The sequence below is a fragment of the Lonchura striata genome, chromosome 4 (assembly GCF_050655825.1).
Source record: "Lonchura striata isolate lonStrDom1 chromosome 4, ASM5065582v1, whole genome shotgun sequence".
Lineage (NCBI taxonomy): Eukaryota > Metazoa > Chordata > Aves > Passeriformes > Estrildidae > Lonchura > Lonchura striata.
The window spans coordinates 21,836,732-21,864,274 of NC_140706.1; the positions used below are offsets into that span (position 1 = coordinate 21,836,732).

Genomic DNA, 27,543 nt, shown 5'->3' on the forward strand with positions numbered 1-27,543 from the left:
CCTCAAACAAGGAGTGCTCCATCCCTGTAATTATCCTCATGGCCCTCTTCTGGACTTTCTAGAACAGATCCATGTCCTTCTCAGGTAGAATCCACAGAACTGGGTGAAGTATTCCATGGGGATCACACAAGAGTTGGGGAGAGGGGAAGAATCACCTCTCTCAAACTGCCCACCACAATTCTGATACAGTCCAGAACTGGACCAGCTTTCTGGGCTGCTAGTGCATATTGTGCACATTTCCAGCTCATTTTTAGGTTTTTATCTACCAACATCCCCACGTCCTTTCTGTGGGGTTGCTTTCAATCCACTCACTGACCAGCCTCTATCCATGCTTGAGCTTGCCCTGACCCAAGTGCAGGACCTTGCCCGAGTTGAACTTCATGAGGTTTGTATGGGCTCACCTCTCTCACTCGTCAATGTCCCTGTGGATGTCATCCAGTCTCTATAAACCAGCTGAAAGTGCACTCAATCCCAGTGTCTATTTCCCTGACAAAAGTGTTAAATAGCACTGGTCCCAACCGGAAGGGAGATGCTTATCACTGCTCTCTGCCTGGACATCGAGCCACTGCCCACTTTGAGTGTGACCACTCAGCCAATTCCTTATCCACCAAGTGGTTCATCCATCAAATACACATCTCCCCAGTTTAGAGACAAGAATGTCATACAGGACAGTGTCAAATGCTGTGCACAGGTCTATTATCCACCAGTGCTGTAACCCTGCTGTAAAACTCCACCAAGATTGCCAGGCATTATTTGCCCTTAGTGAAGCCATGTTGGCTGTCAACAATCACCTGTCACCTTTCTATGTGTCTTAGAAGTTTCCAGGAGGATCTTCTCCATGATGTTGCAAGAACAGAGGTGGGACTGACTAGTCTGTATTTTCCTTTTTTCCCTTAAAGGAAAAACATAACTGGGGTTATGTTTTCTTTTCCAGTCACTAAGAAGTTCACCAGTCTGTCATGACTTTTTAAATGTGATGAATAGTGGCTTGGCAACTTCATCTGTCATAAAAACAATGACAGGTTGTCGTTTGGAGTTCACGACCTGCATGAATCAAGCCACTCCTTTGGTTCCTCTCCTGTCCTGTGTCTATAGAGGAATTGCCATTGTAGCGCTTATTAACTAGCTCTGGCAGATGTCAAGACTAGTTATTTAGAAAAGAATATAAAACTATGATACATAATCTAATATACAATCATCTAATTCAAGGAGGTTTTTCTCTGATCAAATATTTCAAGCTAGAAGAATATTTTTTAACACTTTCTGTTAAATCTTGTTTGTCTTTATTTTTAATAGCCAATGACATTTCTGTTATCCTCAGACTTATAAATGTATATGAATTACTACAAGCTAAGAAAAAGCCACTAATACTTGGTAATTTGTTCACTAAAAGAATTTATTGAATTTCAGATTTTTTTAATGAGTTTAAAAATGCAACTTCACCTGTCTCTGGTAATTTTCTCAATCTGTATTGGTTTAAATATAGTCTTTGTCTTCAGACAAATAATACTGCATGATTCAGTACAAATTATTAATTATTATATCCTGCAGGAAAATAATTTAAAGTGTAATATATTCTACTTTCTGTTATTGTACAACACATAGCTAAAAGATAAAACTGTATCTTAATTGTTCTGTGTTATTCATTACTCCACAAAATTTCTTCTTATCTGAAAAGACACACCTGTGTGTATATTGCCCTCATCACTGAGGTACCTTGCTAATTTTGCAACCAGAGATACTGAAACATATCAAAGATGAGAACTGCTCCAGTTCTCTCACAGTGTTGTGGTATAGGATTTGGAATTCCCAAAATAATAAAATTGCTCTATAATAAACTTTTCACTTTATAGATATTCTTTCATAATTCTGTTTGATCTCCTCTATTTCAAAAGAAAACTACACAACATATTTAGAAACTGAGGCAGTAATGAGCAAAATTGAGATGGCATATGGTTTTTTAAGATCTGTAATTTCAGAAATATCCATCTCATACTGACTCAGGTCTCACCAGTAACACTACACTTCTGTAAAATCACAACCAAATCTGAAATCATAACCCATTTCCTGGAAATGTGAGTTCCTTTTTTTGAGCACTACATAATCATAAATATGATGTCTCTTTGACTTATCAGCAACAAAATTACATAGATAAAATATTACTTTTCTTAATAATTCCCAAAAATCTGCTTAGTCACAGACAACATACAAAAAGTACAGCTTCAGTAAAAGTTATCAGTTCATATTCATCTTTCTTTTAGCACTTTGTTACTGATTTCAAATCACTGTATTATTTCAGGCTTTTTCTGTGACAAAAATTCATTCACAGCTTCCCAGTAATTTTTAGGATTTCTTTTTCTTTCAAATGTTCATACCTCTTTGAACTTTCTCACCAGTAAATTAGTCTTCTTTTCAAACCCTGTTAAACAAATATGCGGCTTGAATTTTTTTTATTTACCACTTTTGTTGTTTACTGTTGACCCTGATATGATACACTGCATTTTCAGAGAGGATATATTGTTCATCCAAACAGAAGAAGCTGTGCTGTGTACACAAAAATAAGTGCATGTCTTTTTGATACTTCACAAATACCTCTACATACCTCAAAATATTCAAAAGACACACAAAAGACAAATGAAAAAGAAAGAAAACACTGAAGTCAAGTTTTGAATTGAAAGAACATTTTGGCTACACCCTCATTATACCTTAGAAATCCCTCTTGGCAATACTCTACACACTGATATTACTGAACAGACAAACCTTCAGTGAAAGCACTGGGAAAGGTGGCGTTTGCATGGCTGTGTCACTTTGTTGGACTGTTTCTCTGAAAATTAGCTCACTAAAGGGAGGATCACATAGAAGTGGTCTGCCTTAGCTATCTAAGAGCTCCCAGTCTCTTTTAAAGGTCTATCTATCATTATTCATTTGAAGTGGATTTGTATTTGATTATGCAGTGCTCCAAATATTATTGAAGGAAAAGAAAGTGATAGAAGGATAATGAAAGAGAGAAAGACCAAAAGAAAGAAATTCTTTGGATTAAAAGTCACATTCTGAATTGACTGGATATCTTTTAAAAATGACACAATGTAAAGCAATAATCTGGCCTGTAGATCCAGACTAGGAAGAGAAAGAGTTCTGTTAGACTGGGAAAACGTGAGTTGTATTATTACTTCTTCTTAGCATTAAGAATGGTGTAAATAAAATATCAGGGTGCATAAATGCCTTGTGCAGTTTAGTGCATTTTGTAGTGCTGAAAGGAACAGAAATTGTATAAACAAATTGCTTCTACAAAGAGTTGATGTATACAGGTTTCTGAGATATTTCCTTTACCATTTTTAAGGTATTTAACAGTTATTTCATAAAAATTAGTCCCCTCTTTCCATATGCTTATAGTGTCTTTTATATCTGAGCAAGCAACTTGGTGCAACAAAGGTAAGGGTATAATTTGCTTAAATTGCTCCTAAAAGTCAATTTTCTTTCTATAGTTACAGCATTGATTTATTGACTTTCTAAACATTTGTCTTGCTTCTACTTGCCATGAATTCTGGGCTTCTTTGGAAAAAATTGCATTTTGCCTTGATAAGGATTTTAAATGGAAAGGCCTACATAGAGTGAATGCCAGTGAATATTCAGCCATTTGCTGTGTGTCCTTTTATGAATTTATGACATTTGAATTCTATAACAGAGCACTGAAAAGCAACCTTTCAGTTCACAGGAATACAAAAATCATTAATGTTTGAGCTATTCTGAAGACACAAGCAGAAAACCTTTACTTGAAGAAAAATATAATACACAAAAAAATAAAAATTTCCAAGAAGTCTGATTACATAAAAAACATCAAACTCTTTGACCACAGTCAAAATAGGAAGCATTTTGACATCTGCCACTGAAGTATTCATTTTGCTATTTCTTCTGTTTTTAGTCTTACAGGGGAATAATTATAACTAACTACTTATTCTGTTAAAAATCCAGGCAAGAAGGAAGAGTATGTTTCTCTATTTTTACACAGACTTTACAAAAGCAATATTATTTCATATATGGGCAAGTTCCTTCTCATTTTCCTGTAATGCTTCTGTACATCACACTCCAAACAGCAATAGAAAAAAAAAAAAAATCCCGGTAAAACTTAGCAAACACTCTTAGCATAGAAGTCTGTTTCATTTTAGATTTGACTCTACTAGATTTGAAATTCAGCATATCACAACCCATGCAACCCTTACACAAAGCACCAAGTAACCCCAGTTTCAATTTAGTTCCAGTTTTATTCTTGTACACATCTTCAGTGAGGCTAACTAATAACAGAGGTGGTGGATAGAGAGAATCTTTGTCAGAAAAATAAGGAGGAAAAAAAAAGAGAATGAAGAAAGTCTTTTTCCTTAATCAGGCCCTCTTCTTCTCTGTAGGGATGCTCAAACAGTTAAGAGAGCACCTGCTGTTCATGGGGGGAGAAGCATTTGTTCAGCCAAAGGAAGTATTTTGCATAAAGCCTCGTGGATCAAGAGTGGCACCCAGTGGCTGATGCTTTGCCACAGCAATGCAGTTCCAAAAGCTGCACTTCCCTGACCTTCTGTCTAATGTGCTTTCTACGTGGAAGGAATAACCCTTAAGTCAGTCTGGCTTAATAGGATTAAGCCAAATATTGTTTGGCAGCTTTTTATCTTTTACGAAAGTCTTTTAATATTCTGAACAGCATGTAATGCATGATGTTTTCAAATACCAGTTTTATATAGGTTTTAGGCAGACATTTACTAGTTAGGGCTAAAAATAGCATGCAGCCAACGTGAAAGAAGAATGACAAGGTCAATGTGAGAGAAAAATTTGACAATTAATAAAAACAAAATGGCATCTTGGCATAATATTTGAAAGTCTGTAAGTTTAAGCAGTGCTTACATGTAACACAATTTTATACTAATTTTAATTAACAAGATATTATTATCATAATATTAATAATGCAGTAAGATTCCATTATTGAAAAGTAAATACACACATTATTTCTGGAAGGAATTACCTATATGGTCGCACTCACATTGCTTCTTCTTAAATCCTTATTGTACCAGTCAATCAACACAAAAGACTGCAAATTCTTCCAGGCACAACCTGTGTTTTAAGATTTTTAGGTAGGATTAACTGAAAGAGAAGGAAAAGAAAAATGATCTATATTTAAATTTTGTGCTTTTCTTCCAAAGTGCTAAGGTACAGTTAACAAAAGGTTGTTCACTTATTGTTTGTGAGGGAATAAATAATATCAAAATTACTCGTCTTTCTGAGTAATCATTATGAGGATTTTTTCCTGCCTGATGCTGTGGATAGGAGTGTTACTTGCTATGTGACAACACAGCCAAGTCATTGTAGATGGTTAATCACTTCTTCACCACAGAACAAGTGATACACATACACACACACACACACACACACACATAGAATCACTATAGAACTACATAGATAAACATGTCTTGCTCTCCCCAGGTCATTTATAATCCAAATAAAATAAACACTATCCTGCTTAGACTGCTGAACAGAATTTGTTGAATTAATGCCCTCATATGCAATTAGGTAGTGTTACACTGATGGGAAAGGGTAAAAATAGTAACTGAAAATCTGCAGGGTTGAAAACCAGGACACAAACTTAGAACTTAAGGTGAAAAAACATATAAGACTGCTCCTCAAAGATACAAACTGCAGAGCAGGTGGCCTAATCTTCAGATAAATTAGGTTTCCCAAAAAATATGGTTGTATTTAAAAAGTGGAAAAAAAAAAAAACCAGCCAATAAATAACCCCACTGTTTTTTTTCGTCTAACTATATATTTGTTAATAAGCTGATGCTAAGGAAAGCTTTTCAATAGGTTTCTAACATTTTCCTACAAATATTCTCTTCCAGTTGTATTTTCAAATTCAGCCACACAGTTGGTTTTTTGGGGTTTTTTTGTTTGGTTAGCCTTTTTTTTTTCAGAAAATGGTATAGTACCCTATTCTAAATGAAGTGTTAAGACAACATTGTTTTGAAATACCAAAAAAATGTTGGTATTTCAAAAAGTCTGCCTCTTGCAATCTATGCCTTGTCTCTCTCCAAAAGAGACAGTTTTGGAGGTACTTCTGCTATCTATGAAGCAGATTCCAGTGCTATGGATGAGAATTTTAAAAAGTAGAGTTGCCTGTGTACTTTGTATTCTTTTTTTCAGAAATAGGAGCAAATATAGCTAGGTAGCCTAACAAAATCTCCAAATTCTTCCAACCAAAAATTACCTGCAAGAGCTCAAAATCCATTAGTACTTGACAGATGATAAGGACAGAATCCTATGGTGTGAATATAAGGCTAAATTCTACATGACTTGTTAATAAAAACTTCTAAAACTCTGCAATATATATATATATATTACAAAAATACTTTCTACAAAAAGGCTAGTTTCTTTCATACTTAAAACCTTAAAAAACAAAAGGGTTTATGGTGTTACCATTCCAAGGAGACATTCTCCTCCAAGCATTCTCTGCACTGCCCTTCTACCTGCCAAAGACAGTCTGATTAACACTTCCCTCTGGGAATCATTTCTGCTAGACCAACACTCTGCTTTATCAGCTCCTTTGTAGCTTAGTGAAACAGCATCCATGACCTTTTGAAACCTCCTTGACCTTATATTAGAGTTTTCCATGGCTGAGAAATGTGATCACTTCTTCCAAAAGAATATTTGACAGCTATATTCAGTCACCCCAGAAACACTGTTGTCCCAGTTATCCCTGGCAAATAAAAATCAAGCAGCTAGGTGGTATTTTTTTATAAACAAAACTTGCCCACAGCAAATTTCCTCTGCAAACTAGAAAGAAGTTTACATTTCAGCTCATAACCACTTACATTAGAAAAATTATACTTTGTACAAATATAAATGACAAACAATGAATGGGTCTCATTATTAGCTTTCAGAAGAAAGAAAGATGTAAAAATAATAAACAATCACAACAGGATAGTTCAGGATGATTGGACCTTATATTATGCTTGCTGTGTTTCAGCAAATGAAGGCCATCAGAGAATATCTAAGGATCAGGAGAAATTATTTTACTCCCTTTGGAAAAGATGTTTCCTTATGACAAGGACATGGGCATTTTAATGCACAGTTATTTGTGCTGTGTCTATTACAGGCAAGTTTTTAATGAACTGACATAGTTATTGCAATTAACACTGTTCCACACCAGCTACATGGGAGAAACTCACTGCCAGACCAAGGAATTGCATTTCACAGTCTCATTTAACAATAGCTATCAGTTCATGCAATTTTTAGGGAGGCATTCTTATATACTGAGAAGTCTTGGATTTCCCATCCCCCTCTTGACTAACCTTATTACTCACAGTTCAGATATTTTACCACTACTATTAAGTATAATCTAACCACACCAGTTTGATACAGGTGAGCAAATTTTATAACAGAATTAACCTCAGAATGGCATGCATTAAGTAAAAACATGCAGGTTTTAATTGAAAAGTCACATGGATCTTAACCTCATATCCTCTTTCAGTTTTCAACTTAAGCACACAAGTTCTTTGTCCACTAACTTTGCACATAGTAAAGTCCTCACCAAGAAGTCTCAGATTCTGTTGATTTTTTTGCCAATGAGTGCTTTGTGAGTCCTTCACAAAACATTATTTGATGTCTCTGCCTTTCAGGTGGTATCCCTGGGATCAGACACATTGCTGTTATCCAGTGTGGGCCCCTTTCCCTGTGACCATTTCTCCTTTTGCCTGTCAGCCACGTAGCAGATCCCACCAGCCTGGTACTCACATCACTACATAACACAGGGCTGTGCACTGAAACCTCCTTCTGCAACAAGGGAAGCAGGCATCAAAAAGGTGGCTACAGAGAACATTTCAGAACTCCAGTAATAACTATGTATAATTTAGAGCAAGCAAATCCTCTCCCAGCCTTTTGGTGAGTCCTAATTTTTCTGCAGCCCTCCAGCTAAGTTAATCCATGTACTGTAGTTTATTCTATTGAAAAAAAAAAAGTACTTTATGGTTGGAAATGAAGACTTAAATATTGTAAATATTATTATGACATGCAAGATTTTTAGGAAGTATTCAATGCTTGGAAGGTGTTGTAATCATCATTAAATTATAGGTGAGATAGAAAAAGCAAGACACACTTGAATTGCTGCTCATCTGTAGTAGTCCTCGTGCCCTGGTCACAAAACAACAAACTCAGGAGACTGAATGACCACCTGGCAAATCAATGATAACTCACAATTGCATTCTTTTACTCTTATCCCAGAAAACCAGTAGGCTCAATATTTTTCAGCTTTCATTACATTTCAGAATACATTGAAAGAGAGAAATTTGATATTCTACATGGAACAATAACTTATTCAAGCATTCCAACATTTTGTTTCTACACAGAGCAAACTTTCCACAATATCTTCTGTTCTGAATTTTTAATTTATATCTTTAATTTAGTTTTCTGTAGGCTCCTTTGCATTGCCACATTGTGATTCAGCTAAGCTCAAGTTCACAGTGTTGAATAAGCCTTCCAAGCAAGCTAAAGAATTTTTATGTCTTAGATCCAGTTGAATAGGTTGCTGCATTAAAACCATTGACGTGTGTGAACTAAACCTTACTCACTGTTAGTGTTTGGATAAAATATTCAAGACCATAAAGTCTACCCTCAGAAACTCTGGAACCTGCTTTAGCATTAAAGGTAGTATCAACACATACCATAAGATAAATGATGCTTGTCTCTTATTACAATATATAAGTATACATATATATTTCATATAAATTCCTTATTGAAACAAAAAATTATGCTGACAGTCTATATCAGCAACATAAAGGTAAAATCTTTATTTTACTATCACACCAAATGACTATTTTAATTGGCACACTGATATAAAATGGTGCTTTTAAAAAAATTAGAATATATATGAAATACCTAGAGTATATCCCAGCTACTACACAATGTCATACTGTGGCTTATTTACAGTAGCTTATTTACTGTGGCTTATTTACAGTATTTACTGTTACTACTTCAGTAGTAACAGTACCAGTAGTAAAGTTTTTACTTCAACTAATGGCCCATATTCAGAAAGATTACAAAAAAAATAGAAATATTTGAGCTCCCATAACAACACCTTCATTCTCAAGTGTTCTGAAACCTATTCAGCACTGGTCCCAGAGGTGTGGAGAGATGTATATTTGAAGTGTATGCTTCCCAGTTATCATCTGAGCTTTTTCAGCTTCATCCTTCTTCTACTACGTATCAGAGATCTTAATCTATTTTGATGTCAATCAAGAGAGTCATGATTCCAAGGACCATTTTAGAAGACAACTAAAATAGCCAGGCTGGCAATGGGTGTTCCAGCTTATATTCTTTCCTTCAGACAGCAAGGAGAAAACGTAGGAAGAGAAAGCTGACTTTCCCTTTTCAAGTATTCCCTTTAAAAGATTTCGATTGCTGGGCCTGCTGATGCTGCAGAATTTTTTTTACAGCAGGACAGCCATTGAAAGGAACAGAAAACTGTCAATACTGTGTTTTTTTACTAAGGTGCAAACAGCTGAGCCAAACTGAAATTCTATTATTTGCAGATAAATTGAAAACTGTGAGATGACCAGGATGTACCTGTACCAAAAAACCTAAGTGTACTACACTTAGGTTTTTTGGGTTGGTTTTTTTTGTGTGTTTTTTTTTGTTTTTTTTTTTTTTTTTTGTTTGTTTGTTTCCCAATATACTTTAAGTCAAATATTAATTTTCAGGAAAAGGTATCTGCATCATAAAACAGAGATTAGAAAGGAAAAAAAAATAAAAACAAAAACCAAAACCTCAAACAAACAAACAAAAAGAAAAAAAAGGAAAAACAAGCTGTTATCAACTGTGACTGAGTGAAACTAAAGATCATGCCAGAGAGCTTAATAGCAGTGCAGTGGTCACAGAAGCCTGGTGTTTAAAAATTAATTTCCAGTTTGGAGCTGTTAGTGCCAGTGCCAAGAGCATACAAAGTACATTTGTTCATCACCAGAGCTAGTTTCAGAGTAGAAAATTCAAGAGAAAGACAATGAGGCCTCTCCAGTTTCTAAAATAGATCTGGGAAATGTTTAAAATCTCCAGGCAATGAAAAATAGATTTCCACAAAAGAATAGCTAAAGGGCAAATTAGAGAAATATCTTGTCACATTTTACATGCCTATAAACTTGTCTACTTCACAAATGATGGCCTCCTATTAATTAGATAAAAAGCTAATCAGATGTAATTTAGTTTTCTCTGAAATAGATATTTAGGGAACATATTCTGCTCTCTCCATTCCCACTTGAAAGAACAGAGATGTTTATTAGACCATTGACTTCTTGAAACAGAAACAAATATTATACCACTTTTCATGCTCCGAGTCAAAAGAGAAAAAGATTTGCAAATTCAGTCACTGAGCTGTAAATACATTCCTGCAGCTTCTCACAAGCATAGCAGAAAGATTTCATTGTACCCATCCAAGATGTCACCGTGTGCATTGAGATCAAACAGTTTGTACTTTCATCTGTGAACACTGTGAACCTAAAATTCCTGAACAAGTCTGAGCACGCCTGACCAGCAGTTCTAATATTTTAACAGAGATATTGAGAATGTGTTTTATCTATGCAGGCACTATCACCTGCTCCACTTCCAGCACTTCACTGAATGAAAGCAGTGACCTAACGAGATAACATTTCACACTGCAGGAGCACCAAAAGCAAGCAAGCACATTTTGAAATTATGAAAGCCAAAACTGTTCTAAAGACCAGCTTTTGATCGTTGATAGCATTGTCTCTGTATGAGAAGTGGATGAAAATAATTTTTCTTTTCAGAACAACAGGAAATTATTCATAGTAAACAAAATCTGTATTGAGTTCTGTTCAATAAACAAAGATTTATTTATGTGAAAAATGCTTATTATTTAGACCTACCAGACAGATAGACAAAAAAGTACTGAAACATTTTGTGGATTTATTTGTTTGCTAATTTCTATTCAGGGCATGTCAGTGGTCATCTAATACTTAGAGTTTGTTTCTCTTCCTTGATTGGTTGGTTAAGTGTTTTTAAATGGAAAAATATATTAATCTTTTTATTGCAGAAATAATTATTCGCATGCAAATACATGTCTCAATAAGTAGAGTAGCTATTCTCCAAAAATCCATTGGAACAATCCATTGGCATTCACACGAAGATTTGTAAGTAGTAAATAAAAAAGGGGCAGGAATATGGTGAAAAATGACAGCTGTTCAGAATTTAAATTTATGCTTTCCAGCGTATCGACAAAAAAATTCAGTTGCTCGGATTACCCACTGCATGTTCTTTGCTGAGCCATGCCCCAAATGAGTGGCTGCAGTGAGTGATGTTTCACGTGACTTTGCAGCACAGTTAGAAATAGCAGTTAAGAGTTTAATCATAAAGCAGCAACAAAATATGAATGAAACTAATAGTGGTATTGAAAATGAGCTTTCAGCCTAGCAGCTGGCAACATGACAAGGCCTATGGCTGGCAGCTGAAGTTAAGACAAACACAGCATTTAATCAGGTACACATTTTTAACTGTGAGGGGAAGTAATTAGAACAGGTTACACAGGTTCCTCTTGGCAACTTAAAAATCAAGACAGTATTTTCTTTCATTTCAGGTGAAAAGTTGAAGATGTCCTATGGCCTATACTCTGAAATGAAATCATCACACTGAATGCATCTGATCACTTATTCAGAAAGTCCTTCAAACAGATATTGGCTTTGCCATCTTCTAACGACCACAGCTATTGAAGTTGTAATGCTACTGGAATTGTCACAGCTTAAAACACAAGAGAAAGCAAGACTTGAAAGAAGATGAGATTTTTCTGAAAAGTTTAAGTGAAAAGGGGAAACAGGACTAAGAAAACAAGATTAGGGCAGCATAAATTATTCTACAGCTTGAAACGGATATGATACATTCTGAGATTGAAGTTAGGAATAGTCATTCTGTGCTTAATTTATTATGTTATTCATATTCATTAACATATTTATTATGTTTGAAAGGAAAAAGGTCAGTACCTGGAGAACAGATAAGATTTTGCCAAGTGTGAGAAAAACAGAAAAGAAAATTATGCCAAAGGTTATATTGTGCATGATGAGCACTCTGCAAACCCCCAAATCTGTTCCTGATGTGTTTTAAGTATGCAATAATGCCGCAAATAAAGCAAATAAGCATGTTTTCAATTCATTATTTAGAAAGCAGTACCTTTATCTCAGTTTTAGCTGTAGAATTTTAATAGAAAGGACAAAGCAGGACAAAGAAGTGCCAATTTTTTCCATAACCACTGCATCAAGGTTTAGTACACAGGCTGAGGAGAGCACAGATACTTATTAAAGATGCTGACAGTGGCATAAAATGTAATTACAGTATTGTGCCTCCCTTTATAACAAACAACTCCACTTCCCTATCTTAGTTTGAGGTGACTCAAAGTCTTAAATTAAAATTCTCAGGGTTTCCCACACAGGCAAACACTGCAGGATTTTAACACGTGGATATGCTTACTGCTAACTGTAATTATAGCATTTATGAATTTAAACCTTAATGACAACAAATGCAGTAGCTCCACTACTTTTGTACTTGAGATGTCACTTTTAGTTTTTCCTCAAATGCTATATTAAAAATGGGAGGACATTCAGAGGGTAAAAGAGAGAATTTTTGTTTCCTTCCCTCCCTCCATTTTTCTCTTTTCAACTCAGGTACTAGGGTTCTTGGAGAGACTTCCATGCAACACACAGAAACACTGATCCAAACCCTTAAATATTTGTTAAATCTTTCTGAAAAATAAATTAATAAATGAAAAGGAATTGCTTGCAAAAATTTTTCATTTCTCAAGATCTGAATGAGGTTTAAGGAAACTGGTGACTGACTACTATCTCTGCTAAAGGAGAGGAATCTATAACCAAGAATGGCTAGGAATTTGTGAAGAACACCGTCTGATTAATTTCCTAGCACTTTGTAAGCATGTAATTAAATGCATTAAGAGGATTCAGTGGACATAAAATACTTGCATCTTTCAGAAATGCTTGAGAAGATTAAACACTAAAAGCTTAGACAGGAACAAATCTGCCACAGTCTTGAAAGGTGGGAAACATTCTATGAGATGAAAGCTGATGTAAAGATAGCAAACAAAGGGTTAAGACTTAATAGTTTCTGTCTAGGATAGAGAAGAACCACAGGTGATGTCCCATGGGGATGACTTTGGGTACTGTCTTGGCTGTCTAAAGAAACATGCAGGCTAGAGGGGTCATTGGCCTGCCTTACTAGACTGGTGTCCTGTACAGCTTCCTGTCCTCTGATAGCTGATTGTGGTTTTCCAGGACTTCGGGTTTATGCATTTACTGAAAAACAGAAAATATGTGAGGTAAAAATTAGAAAGAAATAGTATGAAGTGTTACAACAAATTAAAGTCCAGATCTGAACCAGCAACCTATCTATCAGACCCCTATATAAGCATGGGCATATGGAAGTCATGTGGCCTTTCAGAGGGCATCCCACAGTAGAGATAGCTCAGCCTACTTTAATTAGAATGTCTGTTAGCAGTTTACAACATTATTCATAATCTCTGTTATTTTAAGTTGTCTAGGCTTCTGCTTTATTCCTAATATTGCATCTCTGAGAAATGGATATCCATTTTCTGTTGGCTTCATTTTTTGTCCTGTTGGCTTTGTTTTAAGCATCATGTTTTATCCACCAGCAGCAGTTTAGTAATGCCTATTACATTCTGACAGTTTGAAACATGTAGCTGTGACAATAATGTGCTGCTGTAGTGAACATAGCCGTTTCTACCAAAGGAACAGTAATATATTTGATAGTGAAAGAGGAAAAGTAGTACAATCCATTTTTGCCCCTTTTGTTTCTGTGAATGTTATCTCCTTTCTAATTAATTCCTTCTTATTCTTCACAGTGCTGTAGGTGTCATTGAGCAAAGTAACTCAAGCATGTGCAGTGACCCTGAGAACACACAGCAGCAGCATCAGTGAGGGATGGCTAGATGTGATGTGCCACATCCTGAGGTAGTCCTCAGAGAGGCAGCCTCAGTCTTGGGAGCTGCAGATTCTGTATGTTTTAGGTAGCTACATACCTTAATGAAAGGATCACTTAACAGACACACTTCCAGTTTGTCTGAGATTATGACCCCAAGGACTGCACAAGTTCACATGCTTGAAGTGTTCATAAATATCAGATCTCTGAACCTCATTAACTTCCTATATTCTGCAACATTATTTACTTATTTTTTGGAAAGAGAGAGTTTGCTATATTCATCTTTAGGAATATTACTAATATAGCTTAGAAATATAGCTTTCTTAAATTTTCCTAACAAGTATATAATGGTATCAGCACAAAGTTCTGTGAACATTTTCATTGCTCCTTCTGCAAAATTTCTTTGCCATCTGTTTCCACATTTCCTTGTTGCATGTTTGCCCAGGTATCATGGACAACTGTGGTTAGACACCTTCAGCAGAGGGGTCATGCAATGAGACCTTTTCCCTGCACCACTGTGAAATGATGCCCCATCAGAAGACCTCTGTTATCAATATCAGTGAATCCAGGACTGCAGCCAAAGCCTGAAGTCCACAATGGATCTGAAGCAGTTCTTTACAGTGGAGGTTGTCTGCTCAGTGATGTTATCACCCTTACATTAATGTACTACCAGAAGTTTGGTTGTTCTTTCATGGTTCTCACAAGAATATATTATCTGGTATTTTCTCAATTTAGAATGAACTTTTCAGTTAAAAGAAAATTTAAAATCCTGGAGATCTGAGATTGACATCCTATAGCACTAAATAGGAGCATCTTTCGTTTCTAAAAGCTCTGAGGAACAGAAAAGTTATATATAGGTCATGAAAAATAAATAGAAACCCAGAATATTTATGAATCTTTTAGACATATTATTTATATATACAATAGTGTTTGAAAGTAAAATAAATAAATTATATTATTTATAAAGATAATTTCCTGCAATTCTTTAGGAATTTTATTATTCTTTTTGTTTTGTACTCCAATAGATTACTTTGCTTTGTCATGATTATCAATGCATCAAAAGTTTTGCTAAATTATTTTAATTTAAATGGTTGTATTTACAGTTATTATATCATATTAATATTCCAGTAGGCATAAAATTTTCACTAAATAATATTGAATAATTAAGAAGAAATACATTATTGATCAGATAGGAATGGTTTCATACAATATAAAATGCTATTGTGTTATGTCTGTTATTGAAACTTGAAGTTGATATTTATAAATTACTTTCTACCATATAGACTAAGGAAATTTTAATTGCAAATCAACTGCATTGTAGAGATACAGAGGACATTATCTAGTTTTGTAAATATGAAAATGAACATCTGTCTTGTTTATTCCCCACACTAAAAAAAAGGGGGGGGAGGGTTAAAAGTACCCAAAGACCTGAGGATAATAAAAGCTAACTTTTCTACTTACTGTGCTTATTACAAAGTTGTCTACTTACTGTAGCATCTCACAATTCCTTTTGGATCACTGCCCAAAGGGATATCTTATCCAATAATTCATTACGTATAAATGCTCTTCTTTGTTATGTGCCTTGTGATATTCTTCAGAAAAAGCCTGAAATAAATATTATGGGGGACTCTGTCAGTGATTATGAAAATGAGGCCATATTCTGAAATGCAAGTAATTGAGACTTTTCCAAAAATAGTCTGTTGATAAAGAATTTCACAGTTTGAATTTTCTATGTAGTCTCCTGGTTTCTCTTCACAAATGTTTAAGGAGTAGTCTTTGAAAATGCTCTCACACAGAAACTTTTCAGCCCTATATTTCTTTTTTGACCCTTTTCTTGAAAATAAATCTTACCAACATCAAGAAAATCTAATACAAAGGTGATGTCCCATCTATGTATTAACCTTGCATCTTCAGGAAATTAATGTGCTGTGATATCACTGTTTCTTTCCTTTTTCCTCACATCTGAACATATTTTTTATCTTGTTTGCAGGTCTGACTCTGTTGACAAAGGAGTCTCAAAGGCTTTGTCTAAAATTGAGGACCTACATACCTGAAGACAGTCCAGTGGCCATTCAGTGGCCACGGGGGGTACAGCTTCACATCATCCTCTTCCCCAGGGGTGAAGGAAAACTCCTGTGTCCTGCACTTCAAAGAGCAGCAAGTGACTCAGTGGGATGGGACAAAAAATAGGAGCAGAATCTGGAGATAACAGCAGAGGGAATCAGTAAGGAAGTTAAATATATTGTGGATCTAGAGAGAGACAGTTATATCATGAGGGGAGATGGAACATCTGCTATAAATGTGCAAATAACACATACAAAATGGATGTTTGTACAGATTCTAGTTATTCTCAAAATTTCAGTTAAGATTCTCATAATCTTTGATACACTCAAATGGTGGAGAATTTGATGCCTCAAATAACACGAATGCTAGAAAAATAGTCAGTGCAGGGTACTACCAACAGTCCATCTCTAGGAGAATTCTAGGATCAAATCCCTGAGAAGCATAGTAGAAGTAGAGAAGCAGGCAGCATAAACATGCTGAGGTCTCTTGACAAACAAATATAATGAAGCTATGAGACTGGCTGCAGCTGGGATTAGGAGATGAGAATGAGTCTTTCTACAGCAACATTCTGCAAAACCTTGGATGCCACAATTGGAATCTGAAGTGATCTATACACTGATAAATAATGCTTCTTACTGGCTAAATTTAAAATGTTAGAAAGAAGCTGTTCATCAGAAATTCTAATGCTGTGTGTAACTCCAGCACCTCAAGGAAACCAGTACAAAGGTATCTCAATTGAGGTCTGGAAGAGTGATGATAACAAATAATTTTATTTACCATTCTTTTTTGCCTGAAAAGAGGGTAATCCAAATTACTTTTCATCCTAGAGGGAGTCAAACCTTCTACCTAAAGGTAAACAACACTGACAGCAATAACAAAAGTGCAGAGGTAATTATAACTCAATATTGAAAAGAATTTGAGTAAAGATTTTAAAATTAAAGTGGACTTTGTGTGTTCTGAATTACACAAGTGCTGACATAATTACTCTTTTGCACTAAAAAACTCTGAAAAATTTCATTGAGATGGCAGATATTTTAGGACTCTTTGATTTCTCCTTGTAAAAGATAGAATTCTATTTAAAATTCTAATTCTTTCAGTAAAGTATTTCATCAAGCAGATACAGAAAAATATGTACCTAAACAGCACAGAATAAAACATTCTTTATCTGTTTTCTTTTCATGTTAGTTTAACCCATCATAAAATTCTGTTTTGAGACATGTGCTTTTACAACATTCTGTTTTGAGACTGCTGTTCAGAACGTGAAACTTCTTCAGCAGGTATTACATACCTACACTAGGATTTATATTATAGTATTTTAGCACTTATATTGTTGGATTGTGTCTGTAGGGAAAGGGAAGGACATCCACGAATATGTTTTTTTTTTTGTTTGGGTTGTGCATCTTTTATTCTTTTCTCTTTGTTGTTTAACTTGATAGAAACCAGGAGAAATTGTTTGACTTGCATTTAAGGAAATATGAGTTAAATTTCTCAAAGTGTTATCAACATATGAAAAATACATAAAGAATCATGCAAGTGCTTGGACTATGATGGAAATTATTCTGATAAAAACAATAATAAATTATTAAACTTGAGTTAAAATATCCATTAAATCTACAGATATGTCATCTATTTCCCTATTCATCTTAATTTTTATACTTTCACTGAACCATTAAATAAAACACACTTAACCTTTTCAAAAACACAACAGTGGGTGCAAATACAGCAACAATCAAAATAAATATGCTCACTGCTATTGAAAGACATGGTTCTCTTGGTTAAATACACTTGGGAATATTATTTTCTGTCACAGCAAAAATATAATTTTACTTTAATCCCTATAGATACTTTAAAATTTACAGAAAGTCCAGGGCTATATTGCCATAGAAATGGGAATATTCTTGATAGATTGGGTTACAAAGTGTAAAATTGACTGCAGAGAAAATCCTGAAGATTTTTCTGCCAAGTGAATCCTGGTGCAGGGGTGCGGGGGAATCATGAAAGTGTTTCTAATATGGCATTTGCAGGTGCTGAAATGTTATTACTAAGCTTCCAACTGCTTTGAGGAGTCAGATGTGAAAAATTCATTTCTGGTATCAGAGGATCCACCACTGAAACAAGGTAAGAAAGAATTTGTATGCGAGTGGCTTCAGTTTCTGCAGAAGTCTTTTGCACATCATGAAACCTGAAAGGCTCCTCATTAGGATTCATTTGTAGATAAATGAACATGCTTTGCATGAAATCCAAACAGAAACTCAAGTGAAAAAGCTGGTTTTTAAAAGCCTGGGAGCAATTTCACAGACATTGCAATGCAGCAGTTTCCAAATAATTTATTTAAATCTCTGACTGTAGGTCCCATTTTTGTTTCTAATTATGAATTGGAAGCACCAGTTTTCAGCATGTCCTGGTAATGCTGTGTTGAATCTGTAAACCATTCAATAAGAAATTATCATGAAACAATGAAATATTGAGTAAAATCTCAAATCAGTGGGAACAGAATAACCTCAGGTGCTGGAAAAGGGCTGCACATCCTCTCCTTTCTCAGAAGCTACCTGCACTCAGCCATGTTTGCAACTTGGTGTTTTAGCATCTAGCTAAGTTTTGACCAGGGAACAAACTGTAAGTGCTGGACGAATCATGCTGGTGAGGGCCATGGCAGCCCTCCCACTGCTCCCGGCATCGTATGGCATTGAGCAACAGAAGAAGAAATTAAGGTCCCCACTGGCAAAATAAATTTATTTTAACATTAAATATTCAAGCAGGCACAATGAAAACAAGAGATTACAGAATAATAAACCCTATTAATAAATTTATCTGTATGTTTATCTGCTCAACATAGAGGCATCAAAGAACTAGAGATTTGTCGTCTTAGCATGCTGGTGGTGGTACCTCTGCCTAGACCACGGGTGTCCATCAGCCTGGGTGAATTCAGCCACACTTGCCCAGTGCTGGTGTCCAGGCACTGGCAGGAGGAGCTGTGGGATGGCTGGAAACTGCTGGCTCCAGGCAGTTCCAATTGAGCCACCACAGGGAATGGTGCAGTTCCTCAGCCAAGATGGCAGCACCTCTGGGAAAACATACTTGAGAAAGGGCAAAAATGCTGCATGGCAGCACTGAGAGAGAGGAGTGAGAGGAATCAGAAACAGCCCTGCAGACACCTAGGTGGAGTCCATGAAGAAGGAGTGGCAAGAGGTTCTCAAGGCACTGGAGTAGCCCATGTGGTTCTCAGCCCATGGAGAACCACAGTGGAGCAGAGATCCTTCTCCAGCCCTGGAGGATCCACCAGTGGAGCACATGGACTGCATCCCATGGATGTGACCCATGCCTGAGCAGTCTGTGAAGAACTGCAGCTCATGGGAAGGACACTGGCACAGTTAGTGGAAAACTGCAGCCTGTGGGATGAGCCCCACACTGGAGCAAGGGACCAGCATGAAAACGGGTAGCAGGGAAAGTTTATTTTAGTTTCTCAGTATAAACCTGTGCTTACCTTGACATTTCCTTTTCTGTTTTCCATTTTGCCACTCTGCAGGAATATATGATACATGAAAATAAGCTTCTCCTGGCTCATAATAATAAAATTTCTAAAAGCAGGTTAGCCCATTGAAATCCTGAATTACCTTTATTTCAAATTATCATGTTTTCTAGAAGCGTTACCATTCTTCTCATTTTGGTCATGAGAAGATCATGACCAAAAATTAGCAAGAAAGCAATAAAGTTACTTTCTTTTAACTGGAATCCAATTTTAATTGTTTCAAGTGCAGCAAGTTTTAGTGAAAAAAGAAATTATGTACTTTCTAAAGCACTTAAATAAATGTGGAAAAAATTCATATGCATTTTTTTAATTAAGTAAAAAAATTCCTTATATTGGTACTCTTGGCTCTTATAATCAAGTTCACAGCAGTATTAGTTAAGGAAAGGTAATTTTCACATAAATAAAATAATCATTGAAAAAAGCTTTGCCATTAACATTATGTTGAAAATTTCATTAATCATACCATGGATGGCATGATAATCATACTGATTCTTAAAGTTAAGCAATATGATCTAGATAAAAGAAAATATATGATCTACATACCACAGGAAAGCAAGCCAGAAGCTCTGGAATTTTGAACATTAGAAAAATGTTCACAAAATTTATCTCATAAATTATGTGTAATTTTTTTTAAAGGAATCATTTTAAATACACAAAAAATAATACAATACTTTTTATCAAAAAATATATTGGTTTTATAAATTTATTTATTTTGCATCTGGTTTTGCTTGTGTTCTATATTAAAGCTAATAATTTGCTTTGGCAATTCTCTTTCTTTGCCTCATTCTTTTACAGTGTTAAAAATAATATTTAAAGCAGCCAAAAGTCTGAGTAAATAGGTACTTGTTTTTGCTGCCTGGATTTGAGCACCACTGAAGTCCTCTGTTCATCTTTAGGCCATGGCATATTATATCAGCATTATCTCCATACATGGCACCAGAGTGGAGCTGGAAAGATAACCTAGTGCCTCTCCAATGCAGGATCACTCTCAGCTATTTCATTCCTGACAAATCATGTTAGTCATGTACTCAGAGGCTCCTTTAACTCCTTAGACAACATGAAGTGCCTCACAGGCATCTGTTAAATTCCCCAACATCTGAACTCAATAAGAGGTACTTCAGCCCAATTTTTCTTGCTCAGTCATAAATGAAAATAACAGACTTTTTTTTTACTTTTCAGTAGCTGTGTTGGCATTTTGAGACAGTTAATGACCTGCTCTCCTGAAATTAAATAGTGCTTGCATTTTAAAATCTTTCTCACCAAAATGGGAAATGACAAGCCAAAAAAACATGCCATAGAAAAGGATGGGGGAATTACATTGGATCATGAGCTTAATATAAGTCAGTGTCATGTTGTGACAATGTAGTAGCCTGTAAAAGAGAGAAACACCATACTGATATGTACCAACCTTCCTTCTACTCTTCACATCACTCACTTGAAAGAATAATAGTAAATTTATTTCCCTTTGCTTTCTTGGTCAATGCAATATGCATTTTCATCTCTTATGGCAAGTGTATATGCTCAAAACAATTGTCTTGCTTTCAAAACCTGAAGATTAAAAAAACCCTGTATTTCACTCAGATTAAGACTATCCCACTTTAACACAAATTTAAGAATGACAAAATTTTAAATTCTTTCATGAGGGGTTTTACCATGTCAACATAACCATGTGCTTTGCTTTACAGAGATGGCTTTGGCTTTCTTCTGGGTTTTGATTTGTTTGTATTGTTGTTGGTTGATTGGGGTTTTTTTAGCAGTGTTTGTGCATACATATGTATGTATACATATATAAATATGTATATATGTATATATATGCAAAAATATTGCATAGAGTAAATAATTGCCAATGTATAATTTTGCTACTAAACTTCAAGTTTAATTCAATTTTCTCATTATCAACATTCAATACTGCTGGCCAACTCCTTTGCCACACTCTTCCTGTGGATATTGAAGAGGCTTCAGCAGAACTGCACACATTCATGTAAATTATATCTTCATTTTGCCATGACATATCCTGCACTCATTCTTACACTCCTGATTAGTCCTTTCACACTTTCTTTCTACTTGTGGTTTATTCTAACTGTAGAAAATACAGCACACCTCCTGGTGGCACAGATTAAACTGAAACCATTTTTTTTTACTCTCACTGTACTCCTCCTGGGCACTTACAAAGTAGAAGTCAAAATCAGGTCCCTAGTTAGCCCAAGGTGTATACTTCAGCCACCTTCAGGGAAACCAGGGTTTCATCCCAAAAGACCACATGGAGACTTCAGTTGCCTTTGATCTCTGAAAACTAACAAGTACCAAAAAAAGTAAATATTTTTATTTAACTGTTTCTTGAGAGGAATGCAGATGACACCTATATTTTCTCAGTGAGGTGTTCTGCCTGTATGGTTGATACAACATTGGTTACTACAAATATACAGGTTACACCTTGCAGGAAAACAAAAAATACTCCTAGTTTGCATCAAATCACTGATTCTCAACCTTGCTTCCTTCCCACAAGCACCAACACACTTGCATGGCAGCATAGGTATCAATTTCCTTGATGCTGTAATTTGAAGGACCAGTTCACACTGTCCACTGACAACAGGGAGACTCAGTGCTAGGAAAGAGCAAGACCAGGCTTGAAAGTTCCAGTAAAGATCATCATTTAACTCACCAGATATCATAAAGAAACTAAAACTGCCAGCAAAGAACAATACATACAAAGGATAGGGGTATGTGTGAAATACTGCCTTTCTTGATGCTGATGATTTAGGGCTCAAGGGAAATCTTGAATTCACAGTTTAAAACTCTGTCATGGAGCAAGACATCCCCACTGGCCTTCACAAAGAAGCAGAAAGGTCTCAGATTTTGCTTTTAAGAAAATGACAGAAGTTTAGATGTATATTCAACAGGAGTCAAAAAGGAAGCAACAAAAGAGGATGAAATTTTAATGGAAAGTACACAAATAGGCATGAAAATTAATAAGAGACAAAAATGGTGGCAATCAAGAATAAAAAGTAAAGGAAGGGAAAGACAATGCTCAGAAGATACACATTGTTAGTGAAAAATAACCTTTTAAGGAAAAGTACTAGGGTCATAATTCTCTAAATAGCTCAGGAACCCTCTGGAGGCTTTTCCTGCATGCAGTGCTTCTGCAGGCAGCCCCACAGCATGAACACAACCAAGATTATGGTGCTTGCATAGTCTACCAAGCGTGACACTTTGGAGAGACAGATGTGCAATTTTTGCATATCGTTGAAAGACCAACTGCATTGCAGTAAGAGATAAAAAAGTGCTGGTAATTGACAAAAATGCTGCTATTTGATAAAAGTGCTGCTATTTGAGAAAAGTATGCACATGTCAGAGAACTGGAAACAGGAGTTTGTTGCATTTCTGTTGCTGAGGCTAATTGATCTTAGTGGGCTTGGGGTTTTATGTTTGGTTGGGGTTTTAAACAAGAATGAAAAGTATTACTTCTCGAATCTCTGATCTTGTATTTGCTTAGATAGTGTGCTGTTTTCAGACTGTCTTAATGTCTGATAAGTGTGTGGGTTTCTGCAGATAGAATTTGACAGTGAGTAAGGCCAGCAGATGAAAAATTCTGATTCTAGTTTAGTTGTTCTGTCTCATCTGAGCATCTTTGGAGAGCCCAAGGAGATATTTCACAGTTTTCAGTACAGTTGAAAGCTGCCAGGTTTATTTCCACAGACCTTTGCCATAATTTTTTTTCAGAGATGACTTTATGCTTCTGAAATACATTTTTCCTCCTTTGTCTTCAGATCCTGTGTTCTATAATTCACTTTTTGGTTGCCATGATAATCTTTTTAGTGAGGAAATGATCCATCAGACGTTCAGGTTACCACTGAGCTTGTGTAGCAGTTAATTTTGCATAAGTGTGATACTACATAAAATCCAGACTATAAAGTAGTCAATGTGTCAATGATTAAGAAAACAAGTGAATCACTATGACACTGTTTACTGTACTTCATAAAAAAACCAAATTAAAGCCTCATATAATTCTAGAGTCCTGAAATCTGGAAGAATCTTACACTGATCACAACATCAACCCTTCCACAGCTAAATGTACCATAGCATATCAGGAAATAAAAAGAAAAAAAGTGAATTGCACTCAACAATAGAGGTAGAGTTCCAGTACTGTAGCAACATACTAAGGTCATACATCTTACAAACCCTGCTGTGGATTCAGTTAAAAAGAGAAGGAACAAATCTCCTGTGAATTTAGTTAATAAGAGAAGGAAGTTTCTTTCGGTTTACCTCTTCAATGAGAGGAATCTTTTACCTTATTCTACAGTGGTGGCTTCAGAAGGAATTATTTCTAATTCATCTGTCTTGTAGAGACAAGTCAGAACTACTAAAATGTAAAGTTCTTCTGTCAGTTGAACAGATATACTAAACACTTGTCACTTGCATATGTTAAATGAGCAACTGTAAAGAGATAATTGCTCCTAATACATGTCAAAGCAAAAGATTTCTTTTTTTGTTCAGTAATTTCTTTGTGTGGTTTGATTGCTCTACACCAATTGTGAACTTCTAGCACTACTCATATACTGAAGAATTACTAATGTATTGCTACACCTTTTTGAATTCCACAAACCCATAGTTGCTGTTACACCTTTATTCTATCCTATCAAAATGCAGAGAGTTTATGACCCCAGAATGGAAAAAGACATGGTAAAATATTCTTATAAAATGCAAATGCTGAGGTTCCACCAAACCTTAAGTCAGAACTTCATTCCCTTTAATTTTTCTGCAATGAACATACTTAGCAACAAGAGAACAATCTTTGTGATAGACCACATTTCTTTCATTTTCCTAAAGATTTAACAGTCTTTAGAGGTTTTGTTGTCATTGCTGTTGCATTTTTGTGAAAAGTGAAATGGAAAGTTTTCTTCAAAAATAAAAATGCTATTTTCCACCTGATTACTAAAAAATAAAGATTAGCATATTATCTCTATTATAATAAAGAAATTAAATAATGTTCACCCTGTGGAAAAATAAAATAAGTGACAAAAATAATGTGACAATATAAGAATTCCCATATATAAATTATTCTTTAATTCTATTGCTTTACCTTGAATCACCTGCAGGCTATTCTAATTCTGGGAGGTGCACCATGCAATGCTGAATCCTGACTTGGCTTTGTTCCTATTAAAATACAGTAAGAATGAAAACTACATCATCCAGACTAAGATGCCCAAAATATGTGAAGATATTTAAATACTGAAAATAATAATAGTAGTTTTGCTTGAGCAAAGAAACAATATTGTACATTTTGCAAGCACTATCAGCCTGAGCTGTTATAAACAAACTGCAGCTCAGGTTAAGACATCCTTCAATAAGGAGTGCCTAACAAGCCATTTCCTAGTGAAGCATTCAGTTAGTCATAATAGTGCATTAAATTAACTGATATTTTTAAACATTCCCTCTGAGGGTCAAAATTCAATCTCATATCCTGCTATCTTCGAGAAAAAATCAAGAAGTGGTAACATATTTCTAGTGTTCCCACAACCTTGCACAGGCTGTCTTCCTTTCCTAATGCAGGCTGATAATCCCTATTCTCTTCTGGAAAAGTAAGAAACAAAGGTACCTGTGTATATATCAAGATCTGTCTAAAAGAAGAAAGAAAATATTAACAATGTTGGTGAATAATTAGCATTTGTGACCCCAAATGAAACTGCAGCCTCTTCATTCCCAGCCTGGTTAAGCAGACCTTCTATCATCTTATAGCCATTAAAAAAAAAAAAAATCAAAATAATAATAAATTTTAAAAACAGGTAGAAAGAAAAGTATCCAAATTTTACTTGCCAACTACAGGGAAAAAAAAATGAAAAGACATCAAACAGGAAATTATTGCAAATCTCTGGACAAATTCTGTTATGTATTATTTTCTTCTATTCCACCAAAGAAATACAGTTCCTATAATTTGTATAACGACTTCTGTCAGACCCATGAAAACAAAACCAAAGCTGTGCAATCTGAACTTGCAGTGTGACCTCAAACCTCTGTTTCCACACTAATCTGCACACAGATGTAAATGCCTGTACATGCATATCTGAAATAATGGAGGAAGGCTGAAATCACCCGAGGAAAGTTGTGCTGTCTCATTTGTTTTTTGCAGCATGAGGATTAATCTCATTTCTGTGCAATGCCAGAAGCTATCTGATTGCATTGCAAGAGAATTCCCCTTCTCTTCTTGTTCTCCTTCAAGAAAAACTTCTTATGACACACTGGGCATTGCCTATAACTAAAGGCAGGTCACAATGCATGGTTATGCTGGGGGCTTTAGAATCTCTAGGTCATTACTGAAATTTCTTGATAATTTAAAATTTTAGTCTGGATTTTTTTCCTCTCTCTCAAAAAAACAGATTTTAAAATCTCTCTTGGCCACTATACCTCCCACAGTCAGCTCAGTATGTGATCCACTGGTAACCCATTTAATTTTCTTTCTCTTCCCTGTTCCCATTATTGTACTACTTTAGGTTAAGCAGCTTTGCCACTTAGCATTGCCAGTGTGGGACCTCCAGTGTGAGTGTCAGGGAAGACAAAGGCTCTGTTTTGGATTTGGGGTTTAGTTTGTTTTGTAGAGTTCTTTGCACAAGTAATTTTAGGAGGCTGGACACAGTTGCAGCAGGCCCCTTCCAGTTCTACAGCCCTATGCTGAGGTATTTAAAAATCCTTAAGATTTAACTGGTTTAGGAACAGTAAAATGATTGCATTTGACTTGAATAGCACTCCTCCTACTAGAGAGCAACTTTACTGTATTGCTAAATTCACCTTTCAATATACATCACTACTTATTTTCCTGCCACCATCATCACCCCCACCTCCATGCCATCCCTCTCTGCATAAAAACACTAAGACTAAAATTTCTGGGTAAAGCCACAATGAAACAAATTCTTTTTTAAAAAAAATCCAATTCTAAATATAAAGGCTACCCATAAATAAAGTTAAAAAGTCAAACACTGAGTTTGTACTTCCAGTTTCATAAAGTGAAAGGACTTAGAGAGCATAGTTGTCTGTCTCAAAACACTATCACACTATCAAAGCTAGAGAAGGGGCTTGCCATAATTAAGCCACCACAGTGAGTAGCTGAAATAAGAATAAGAGGAAGGTGCTAATTCCAGGCCTAGCAGAGGTAAGTTCTGGCTAAAACATCCTGGTTAATGCATCTGGACAAAAATTCCCATTGTACTAAACTATGGAAAAAGAAGTAACTGCTTATACACATGCTACTCCAAATTATAGGAACATCTGCAATTACCCTGTGGATACTTGGAACCTGGATTGTATAAAGGTGATGACTCAAAAGAACTTTAAATAAAACCCATACTATTGATTTCAGCATATGGTTTCATTTGCACTTTAATTCAGAGACAGCTCTCAGTAACTAACTGATTAGTTAGTCACTTGACTAACTGATTGTAACATATGGTCAATTTGAATAGATGGGAGAAGATAACCAAATTAAAATTCTAATCAAATAAGTCAACACTACATTGAAACATCTAATGCTTAGATGTTCTTTTTACAACCTATACAAAGTAAAAGCATACTACTTGGATACAGTTTTACATTTATTTTCACTGGGCTTAAGAGAAGGAAAAGGGACAAAAGTAAATATAACAAGTAGACAATCCATAAAGTACACTAAGCTCATAAATTCTTCACAAAAAATACTGGGAAACAGCCAAGTTATTTAACTTTGCAGAACAGCTGCTCAGAATTCACAATACTCAGAAACATTATTACTATGAATGTCTCACAAAAGCTCAGAATACTTTTATTTGGGTTAAAAGAAATTAATTTGCAAAAGAAGTTCAGAAAAGAAAGCTCTTTAAAACATCTTTGAGAAGCTTCAACCCAGCTCTGATGGCTATATCTTGATTTCAGTTTTAATCTAATAATAAATTTGTTTACCAGCTAATTTTCAATGCAACTTTATGAAGCTAGTGTATTGCTTG

At 35.4% G+C, this 27,543-nt stretch overlaps 1 protein-coding gene across 1 annotated transcript in view; it reads right to left on the reverse strand.

Annotated features, from left to right (window-relative positions):
• Window positions 1-13,320: 13,320 nt before the first annotated feature.
• The window catches only part of ARAP2 (ArfGAP with RhoGAP domain, ankyrin repeat and PH domain 2), a 144,134-nt gene continuing 129,911 nt past the window's right edge, over window positions 13,321-27,543 (reverse strand). Inside the window, exons 34-36 of the transcript XR_014955079.1 lie at window positions 16,031-16,179; window positions 15,470-15,585; window positions 13,321-13,337 (exon numbers count right to left, since the gene is read on the reverse strand). The gene's annotated coding sequence lies outside the window, so the exon portion shown is untranslated. The remainder of the gene's footprint in view (window positions 13,338-15,469; window positions 15,586-16,030; window positions 16,180-27,543) is intronic.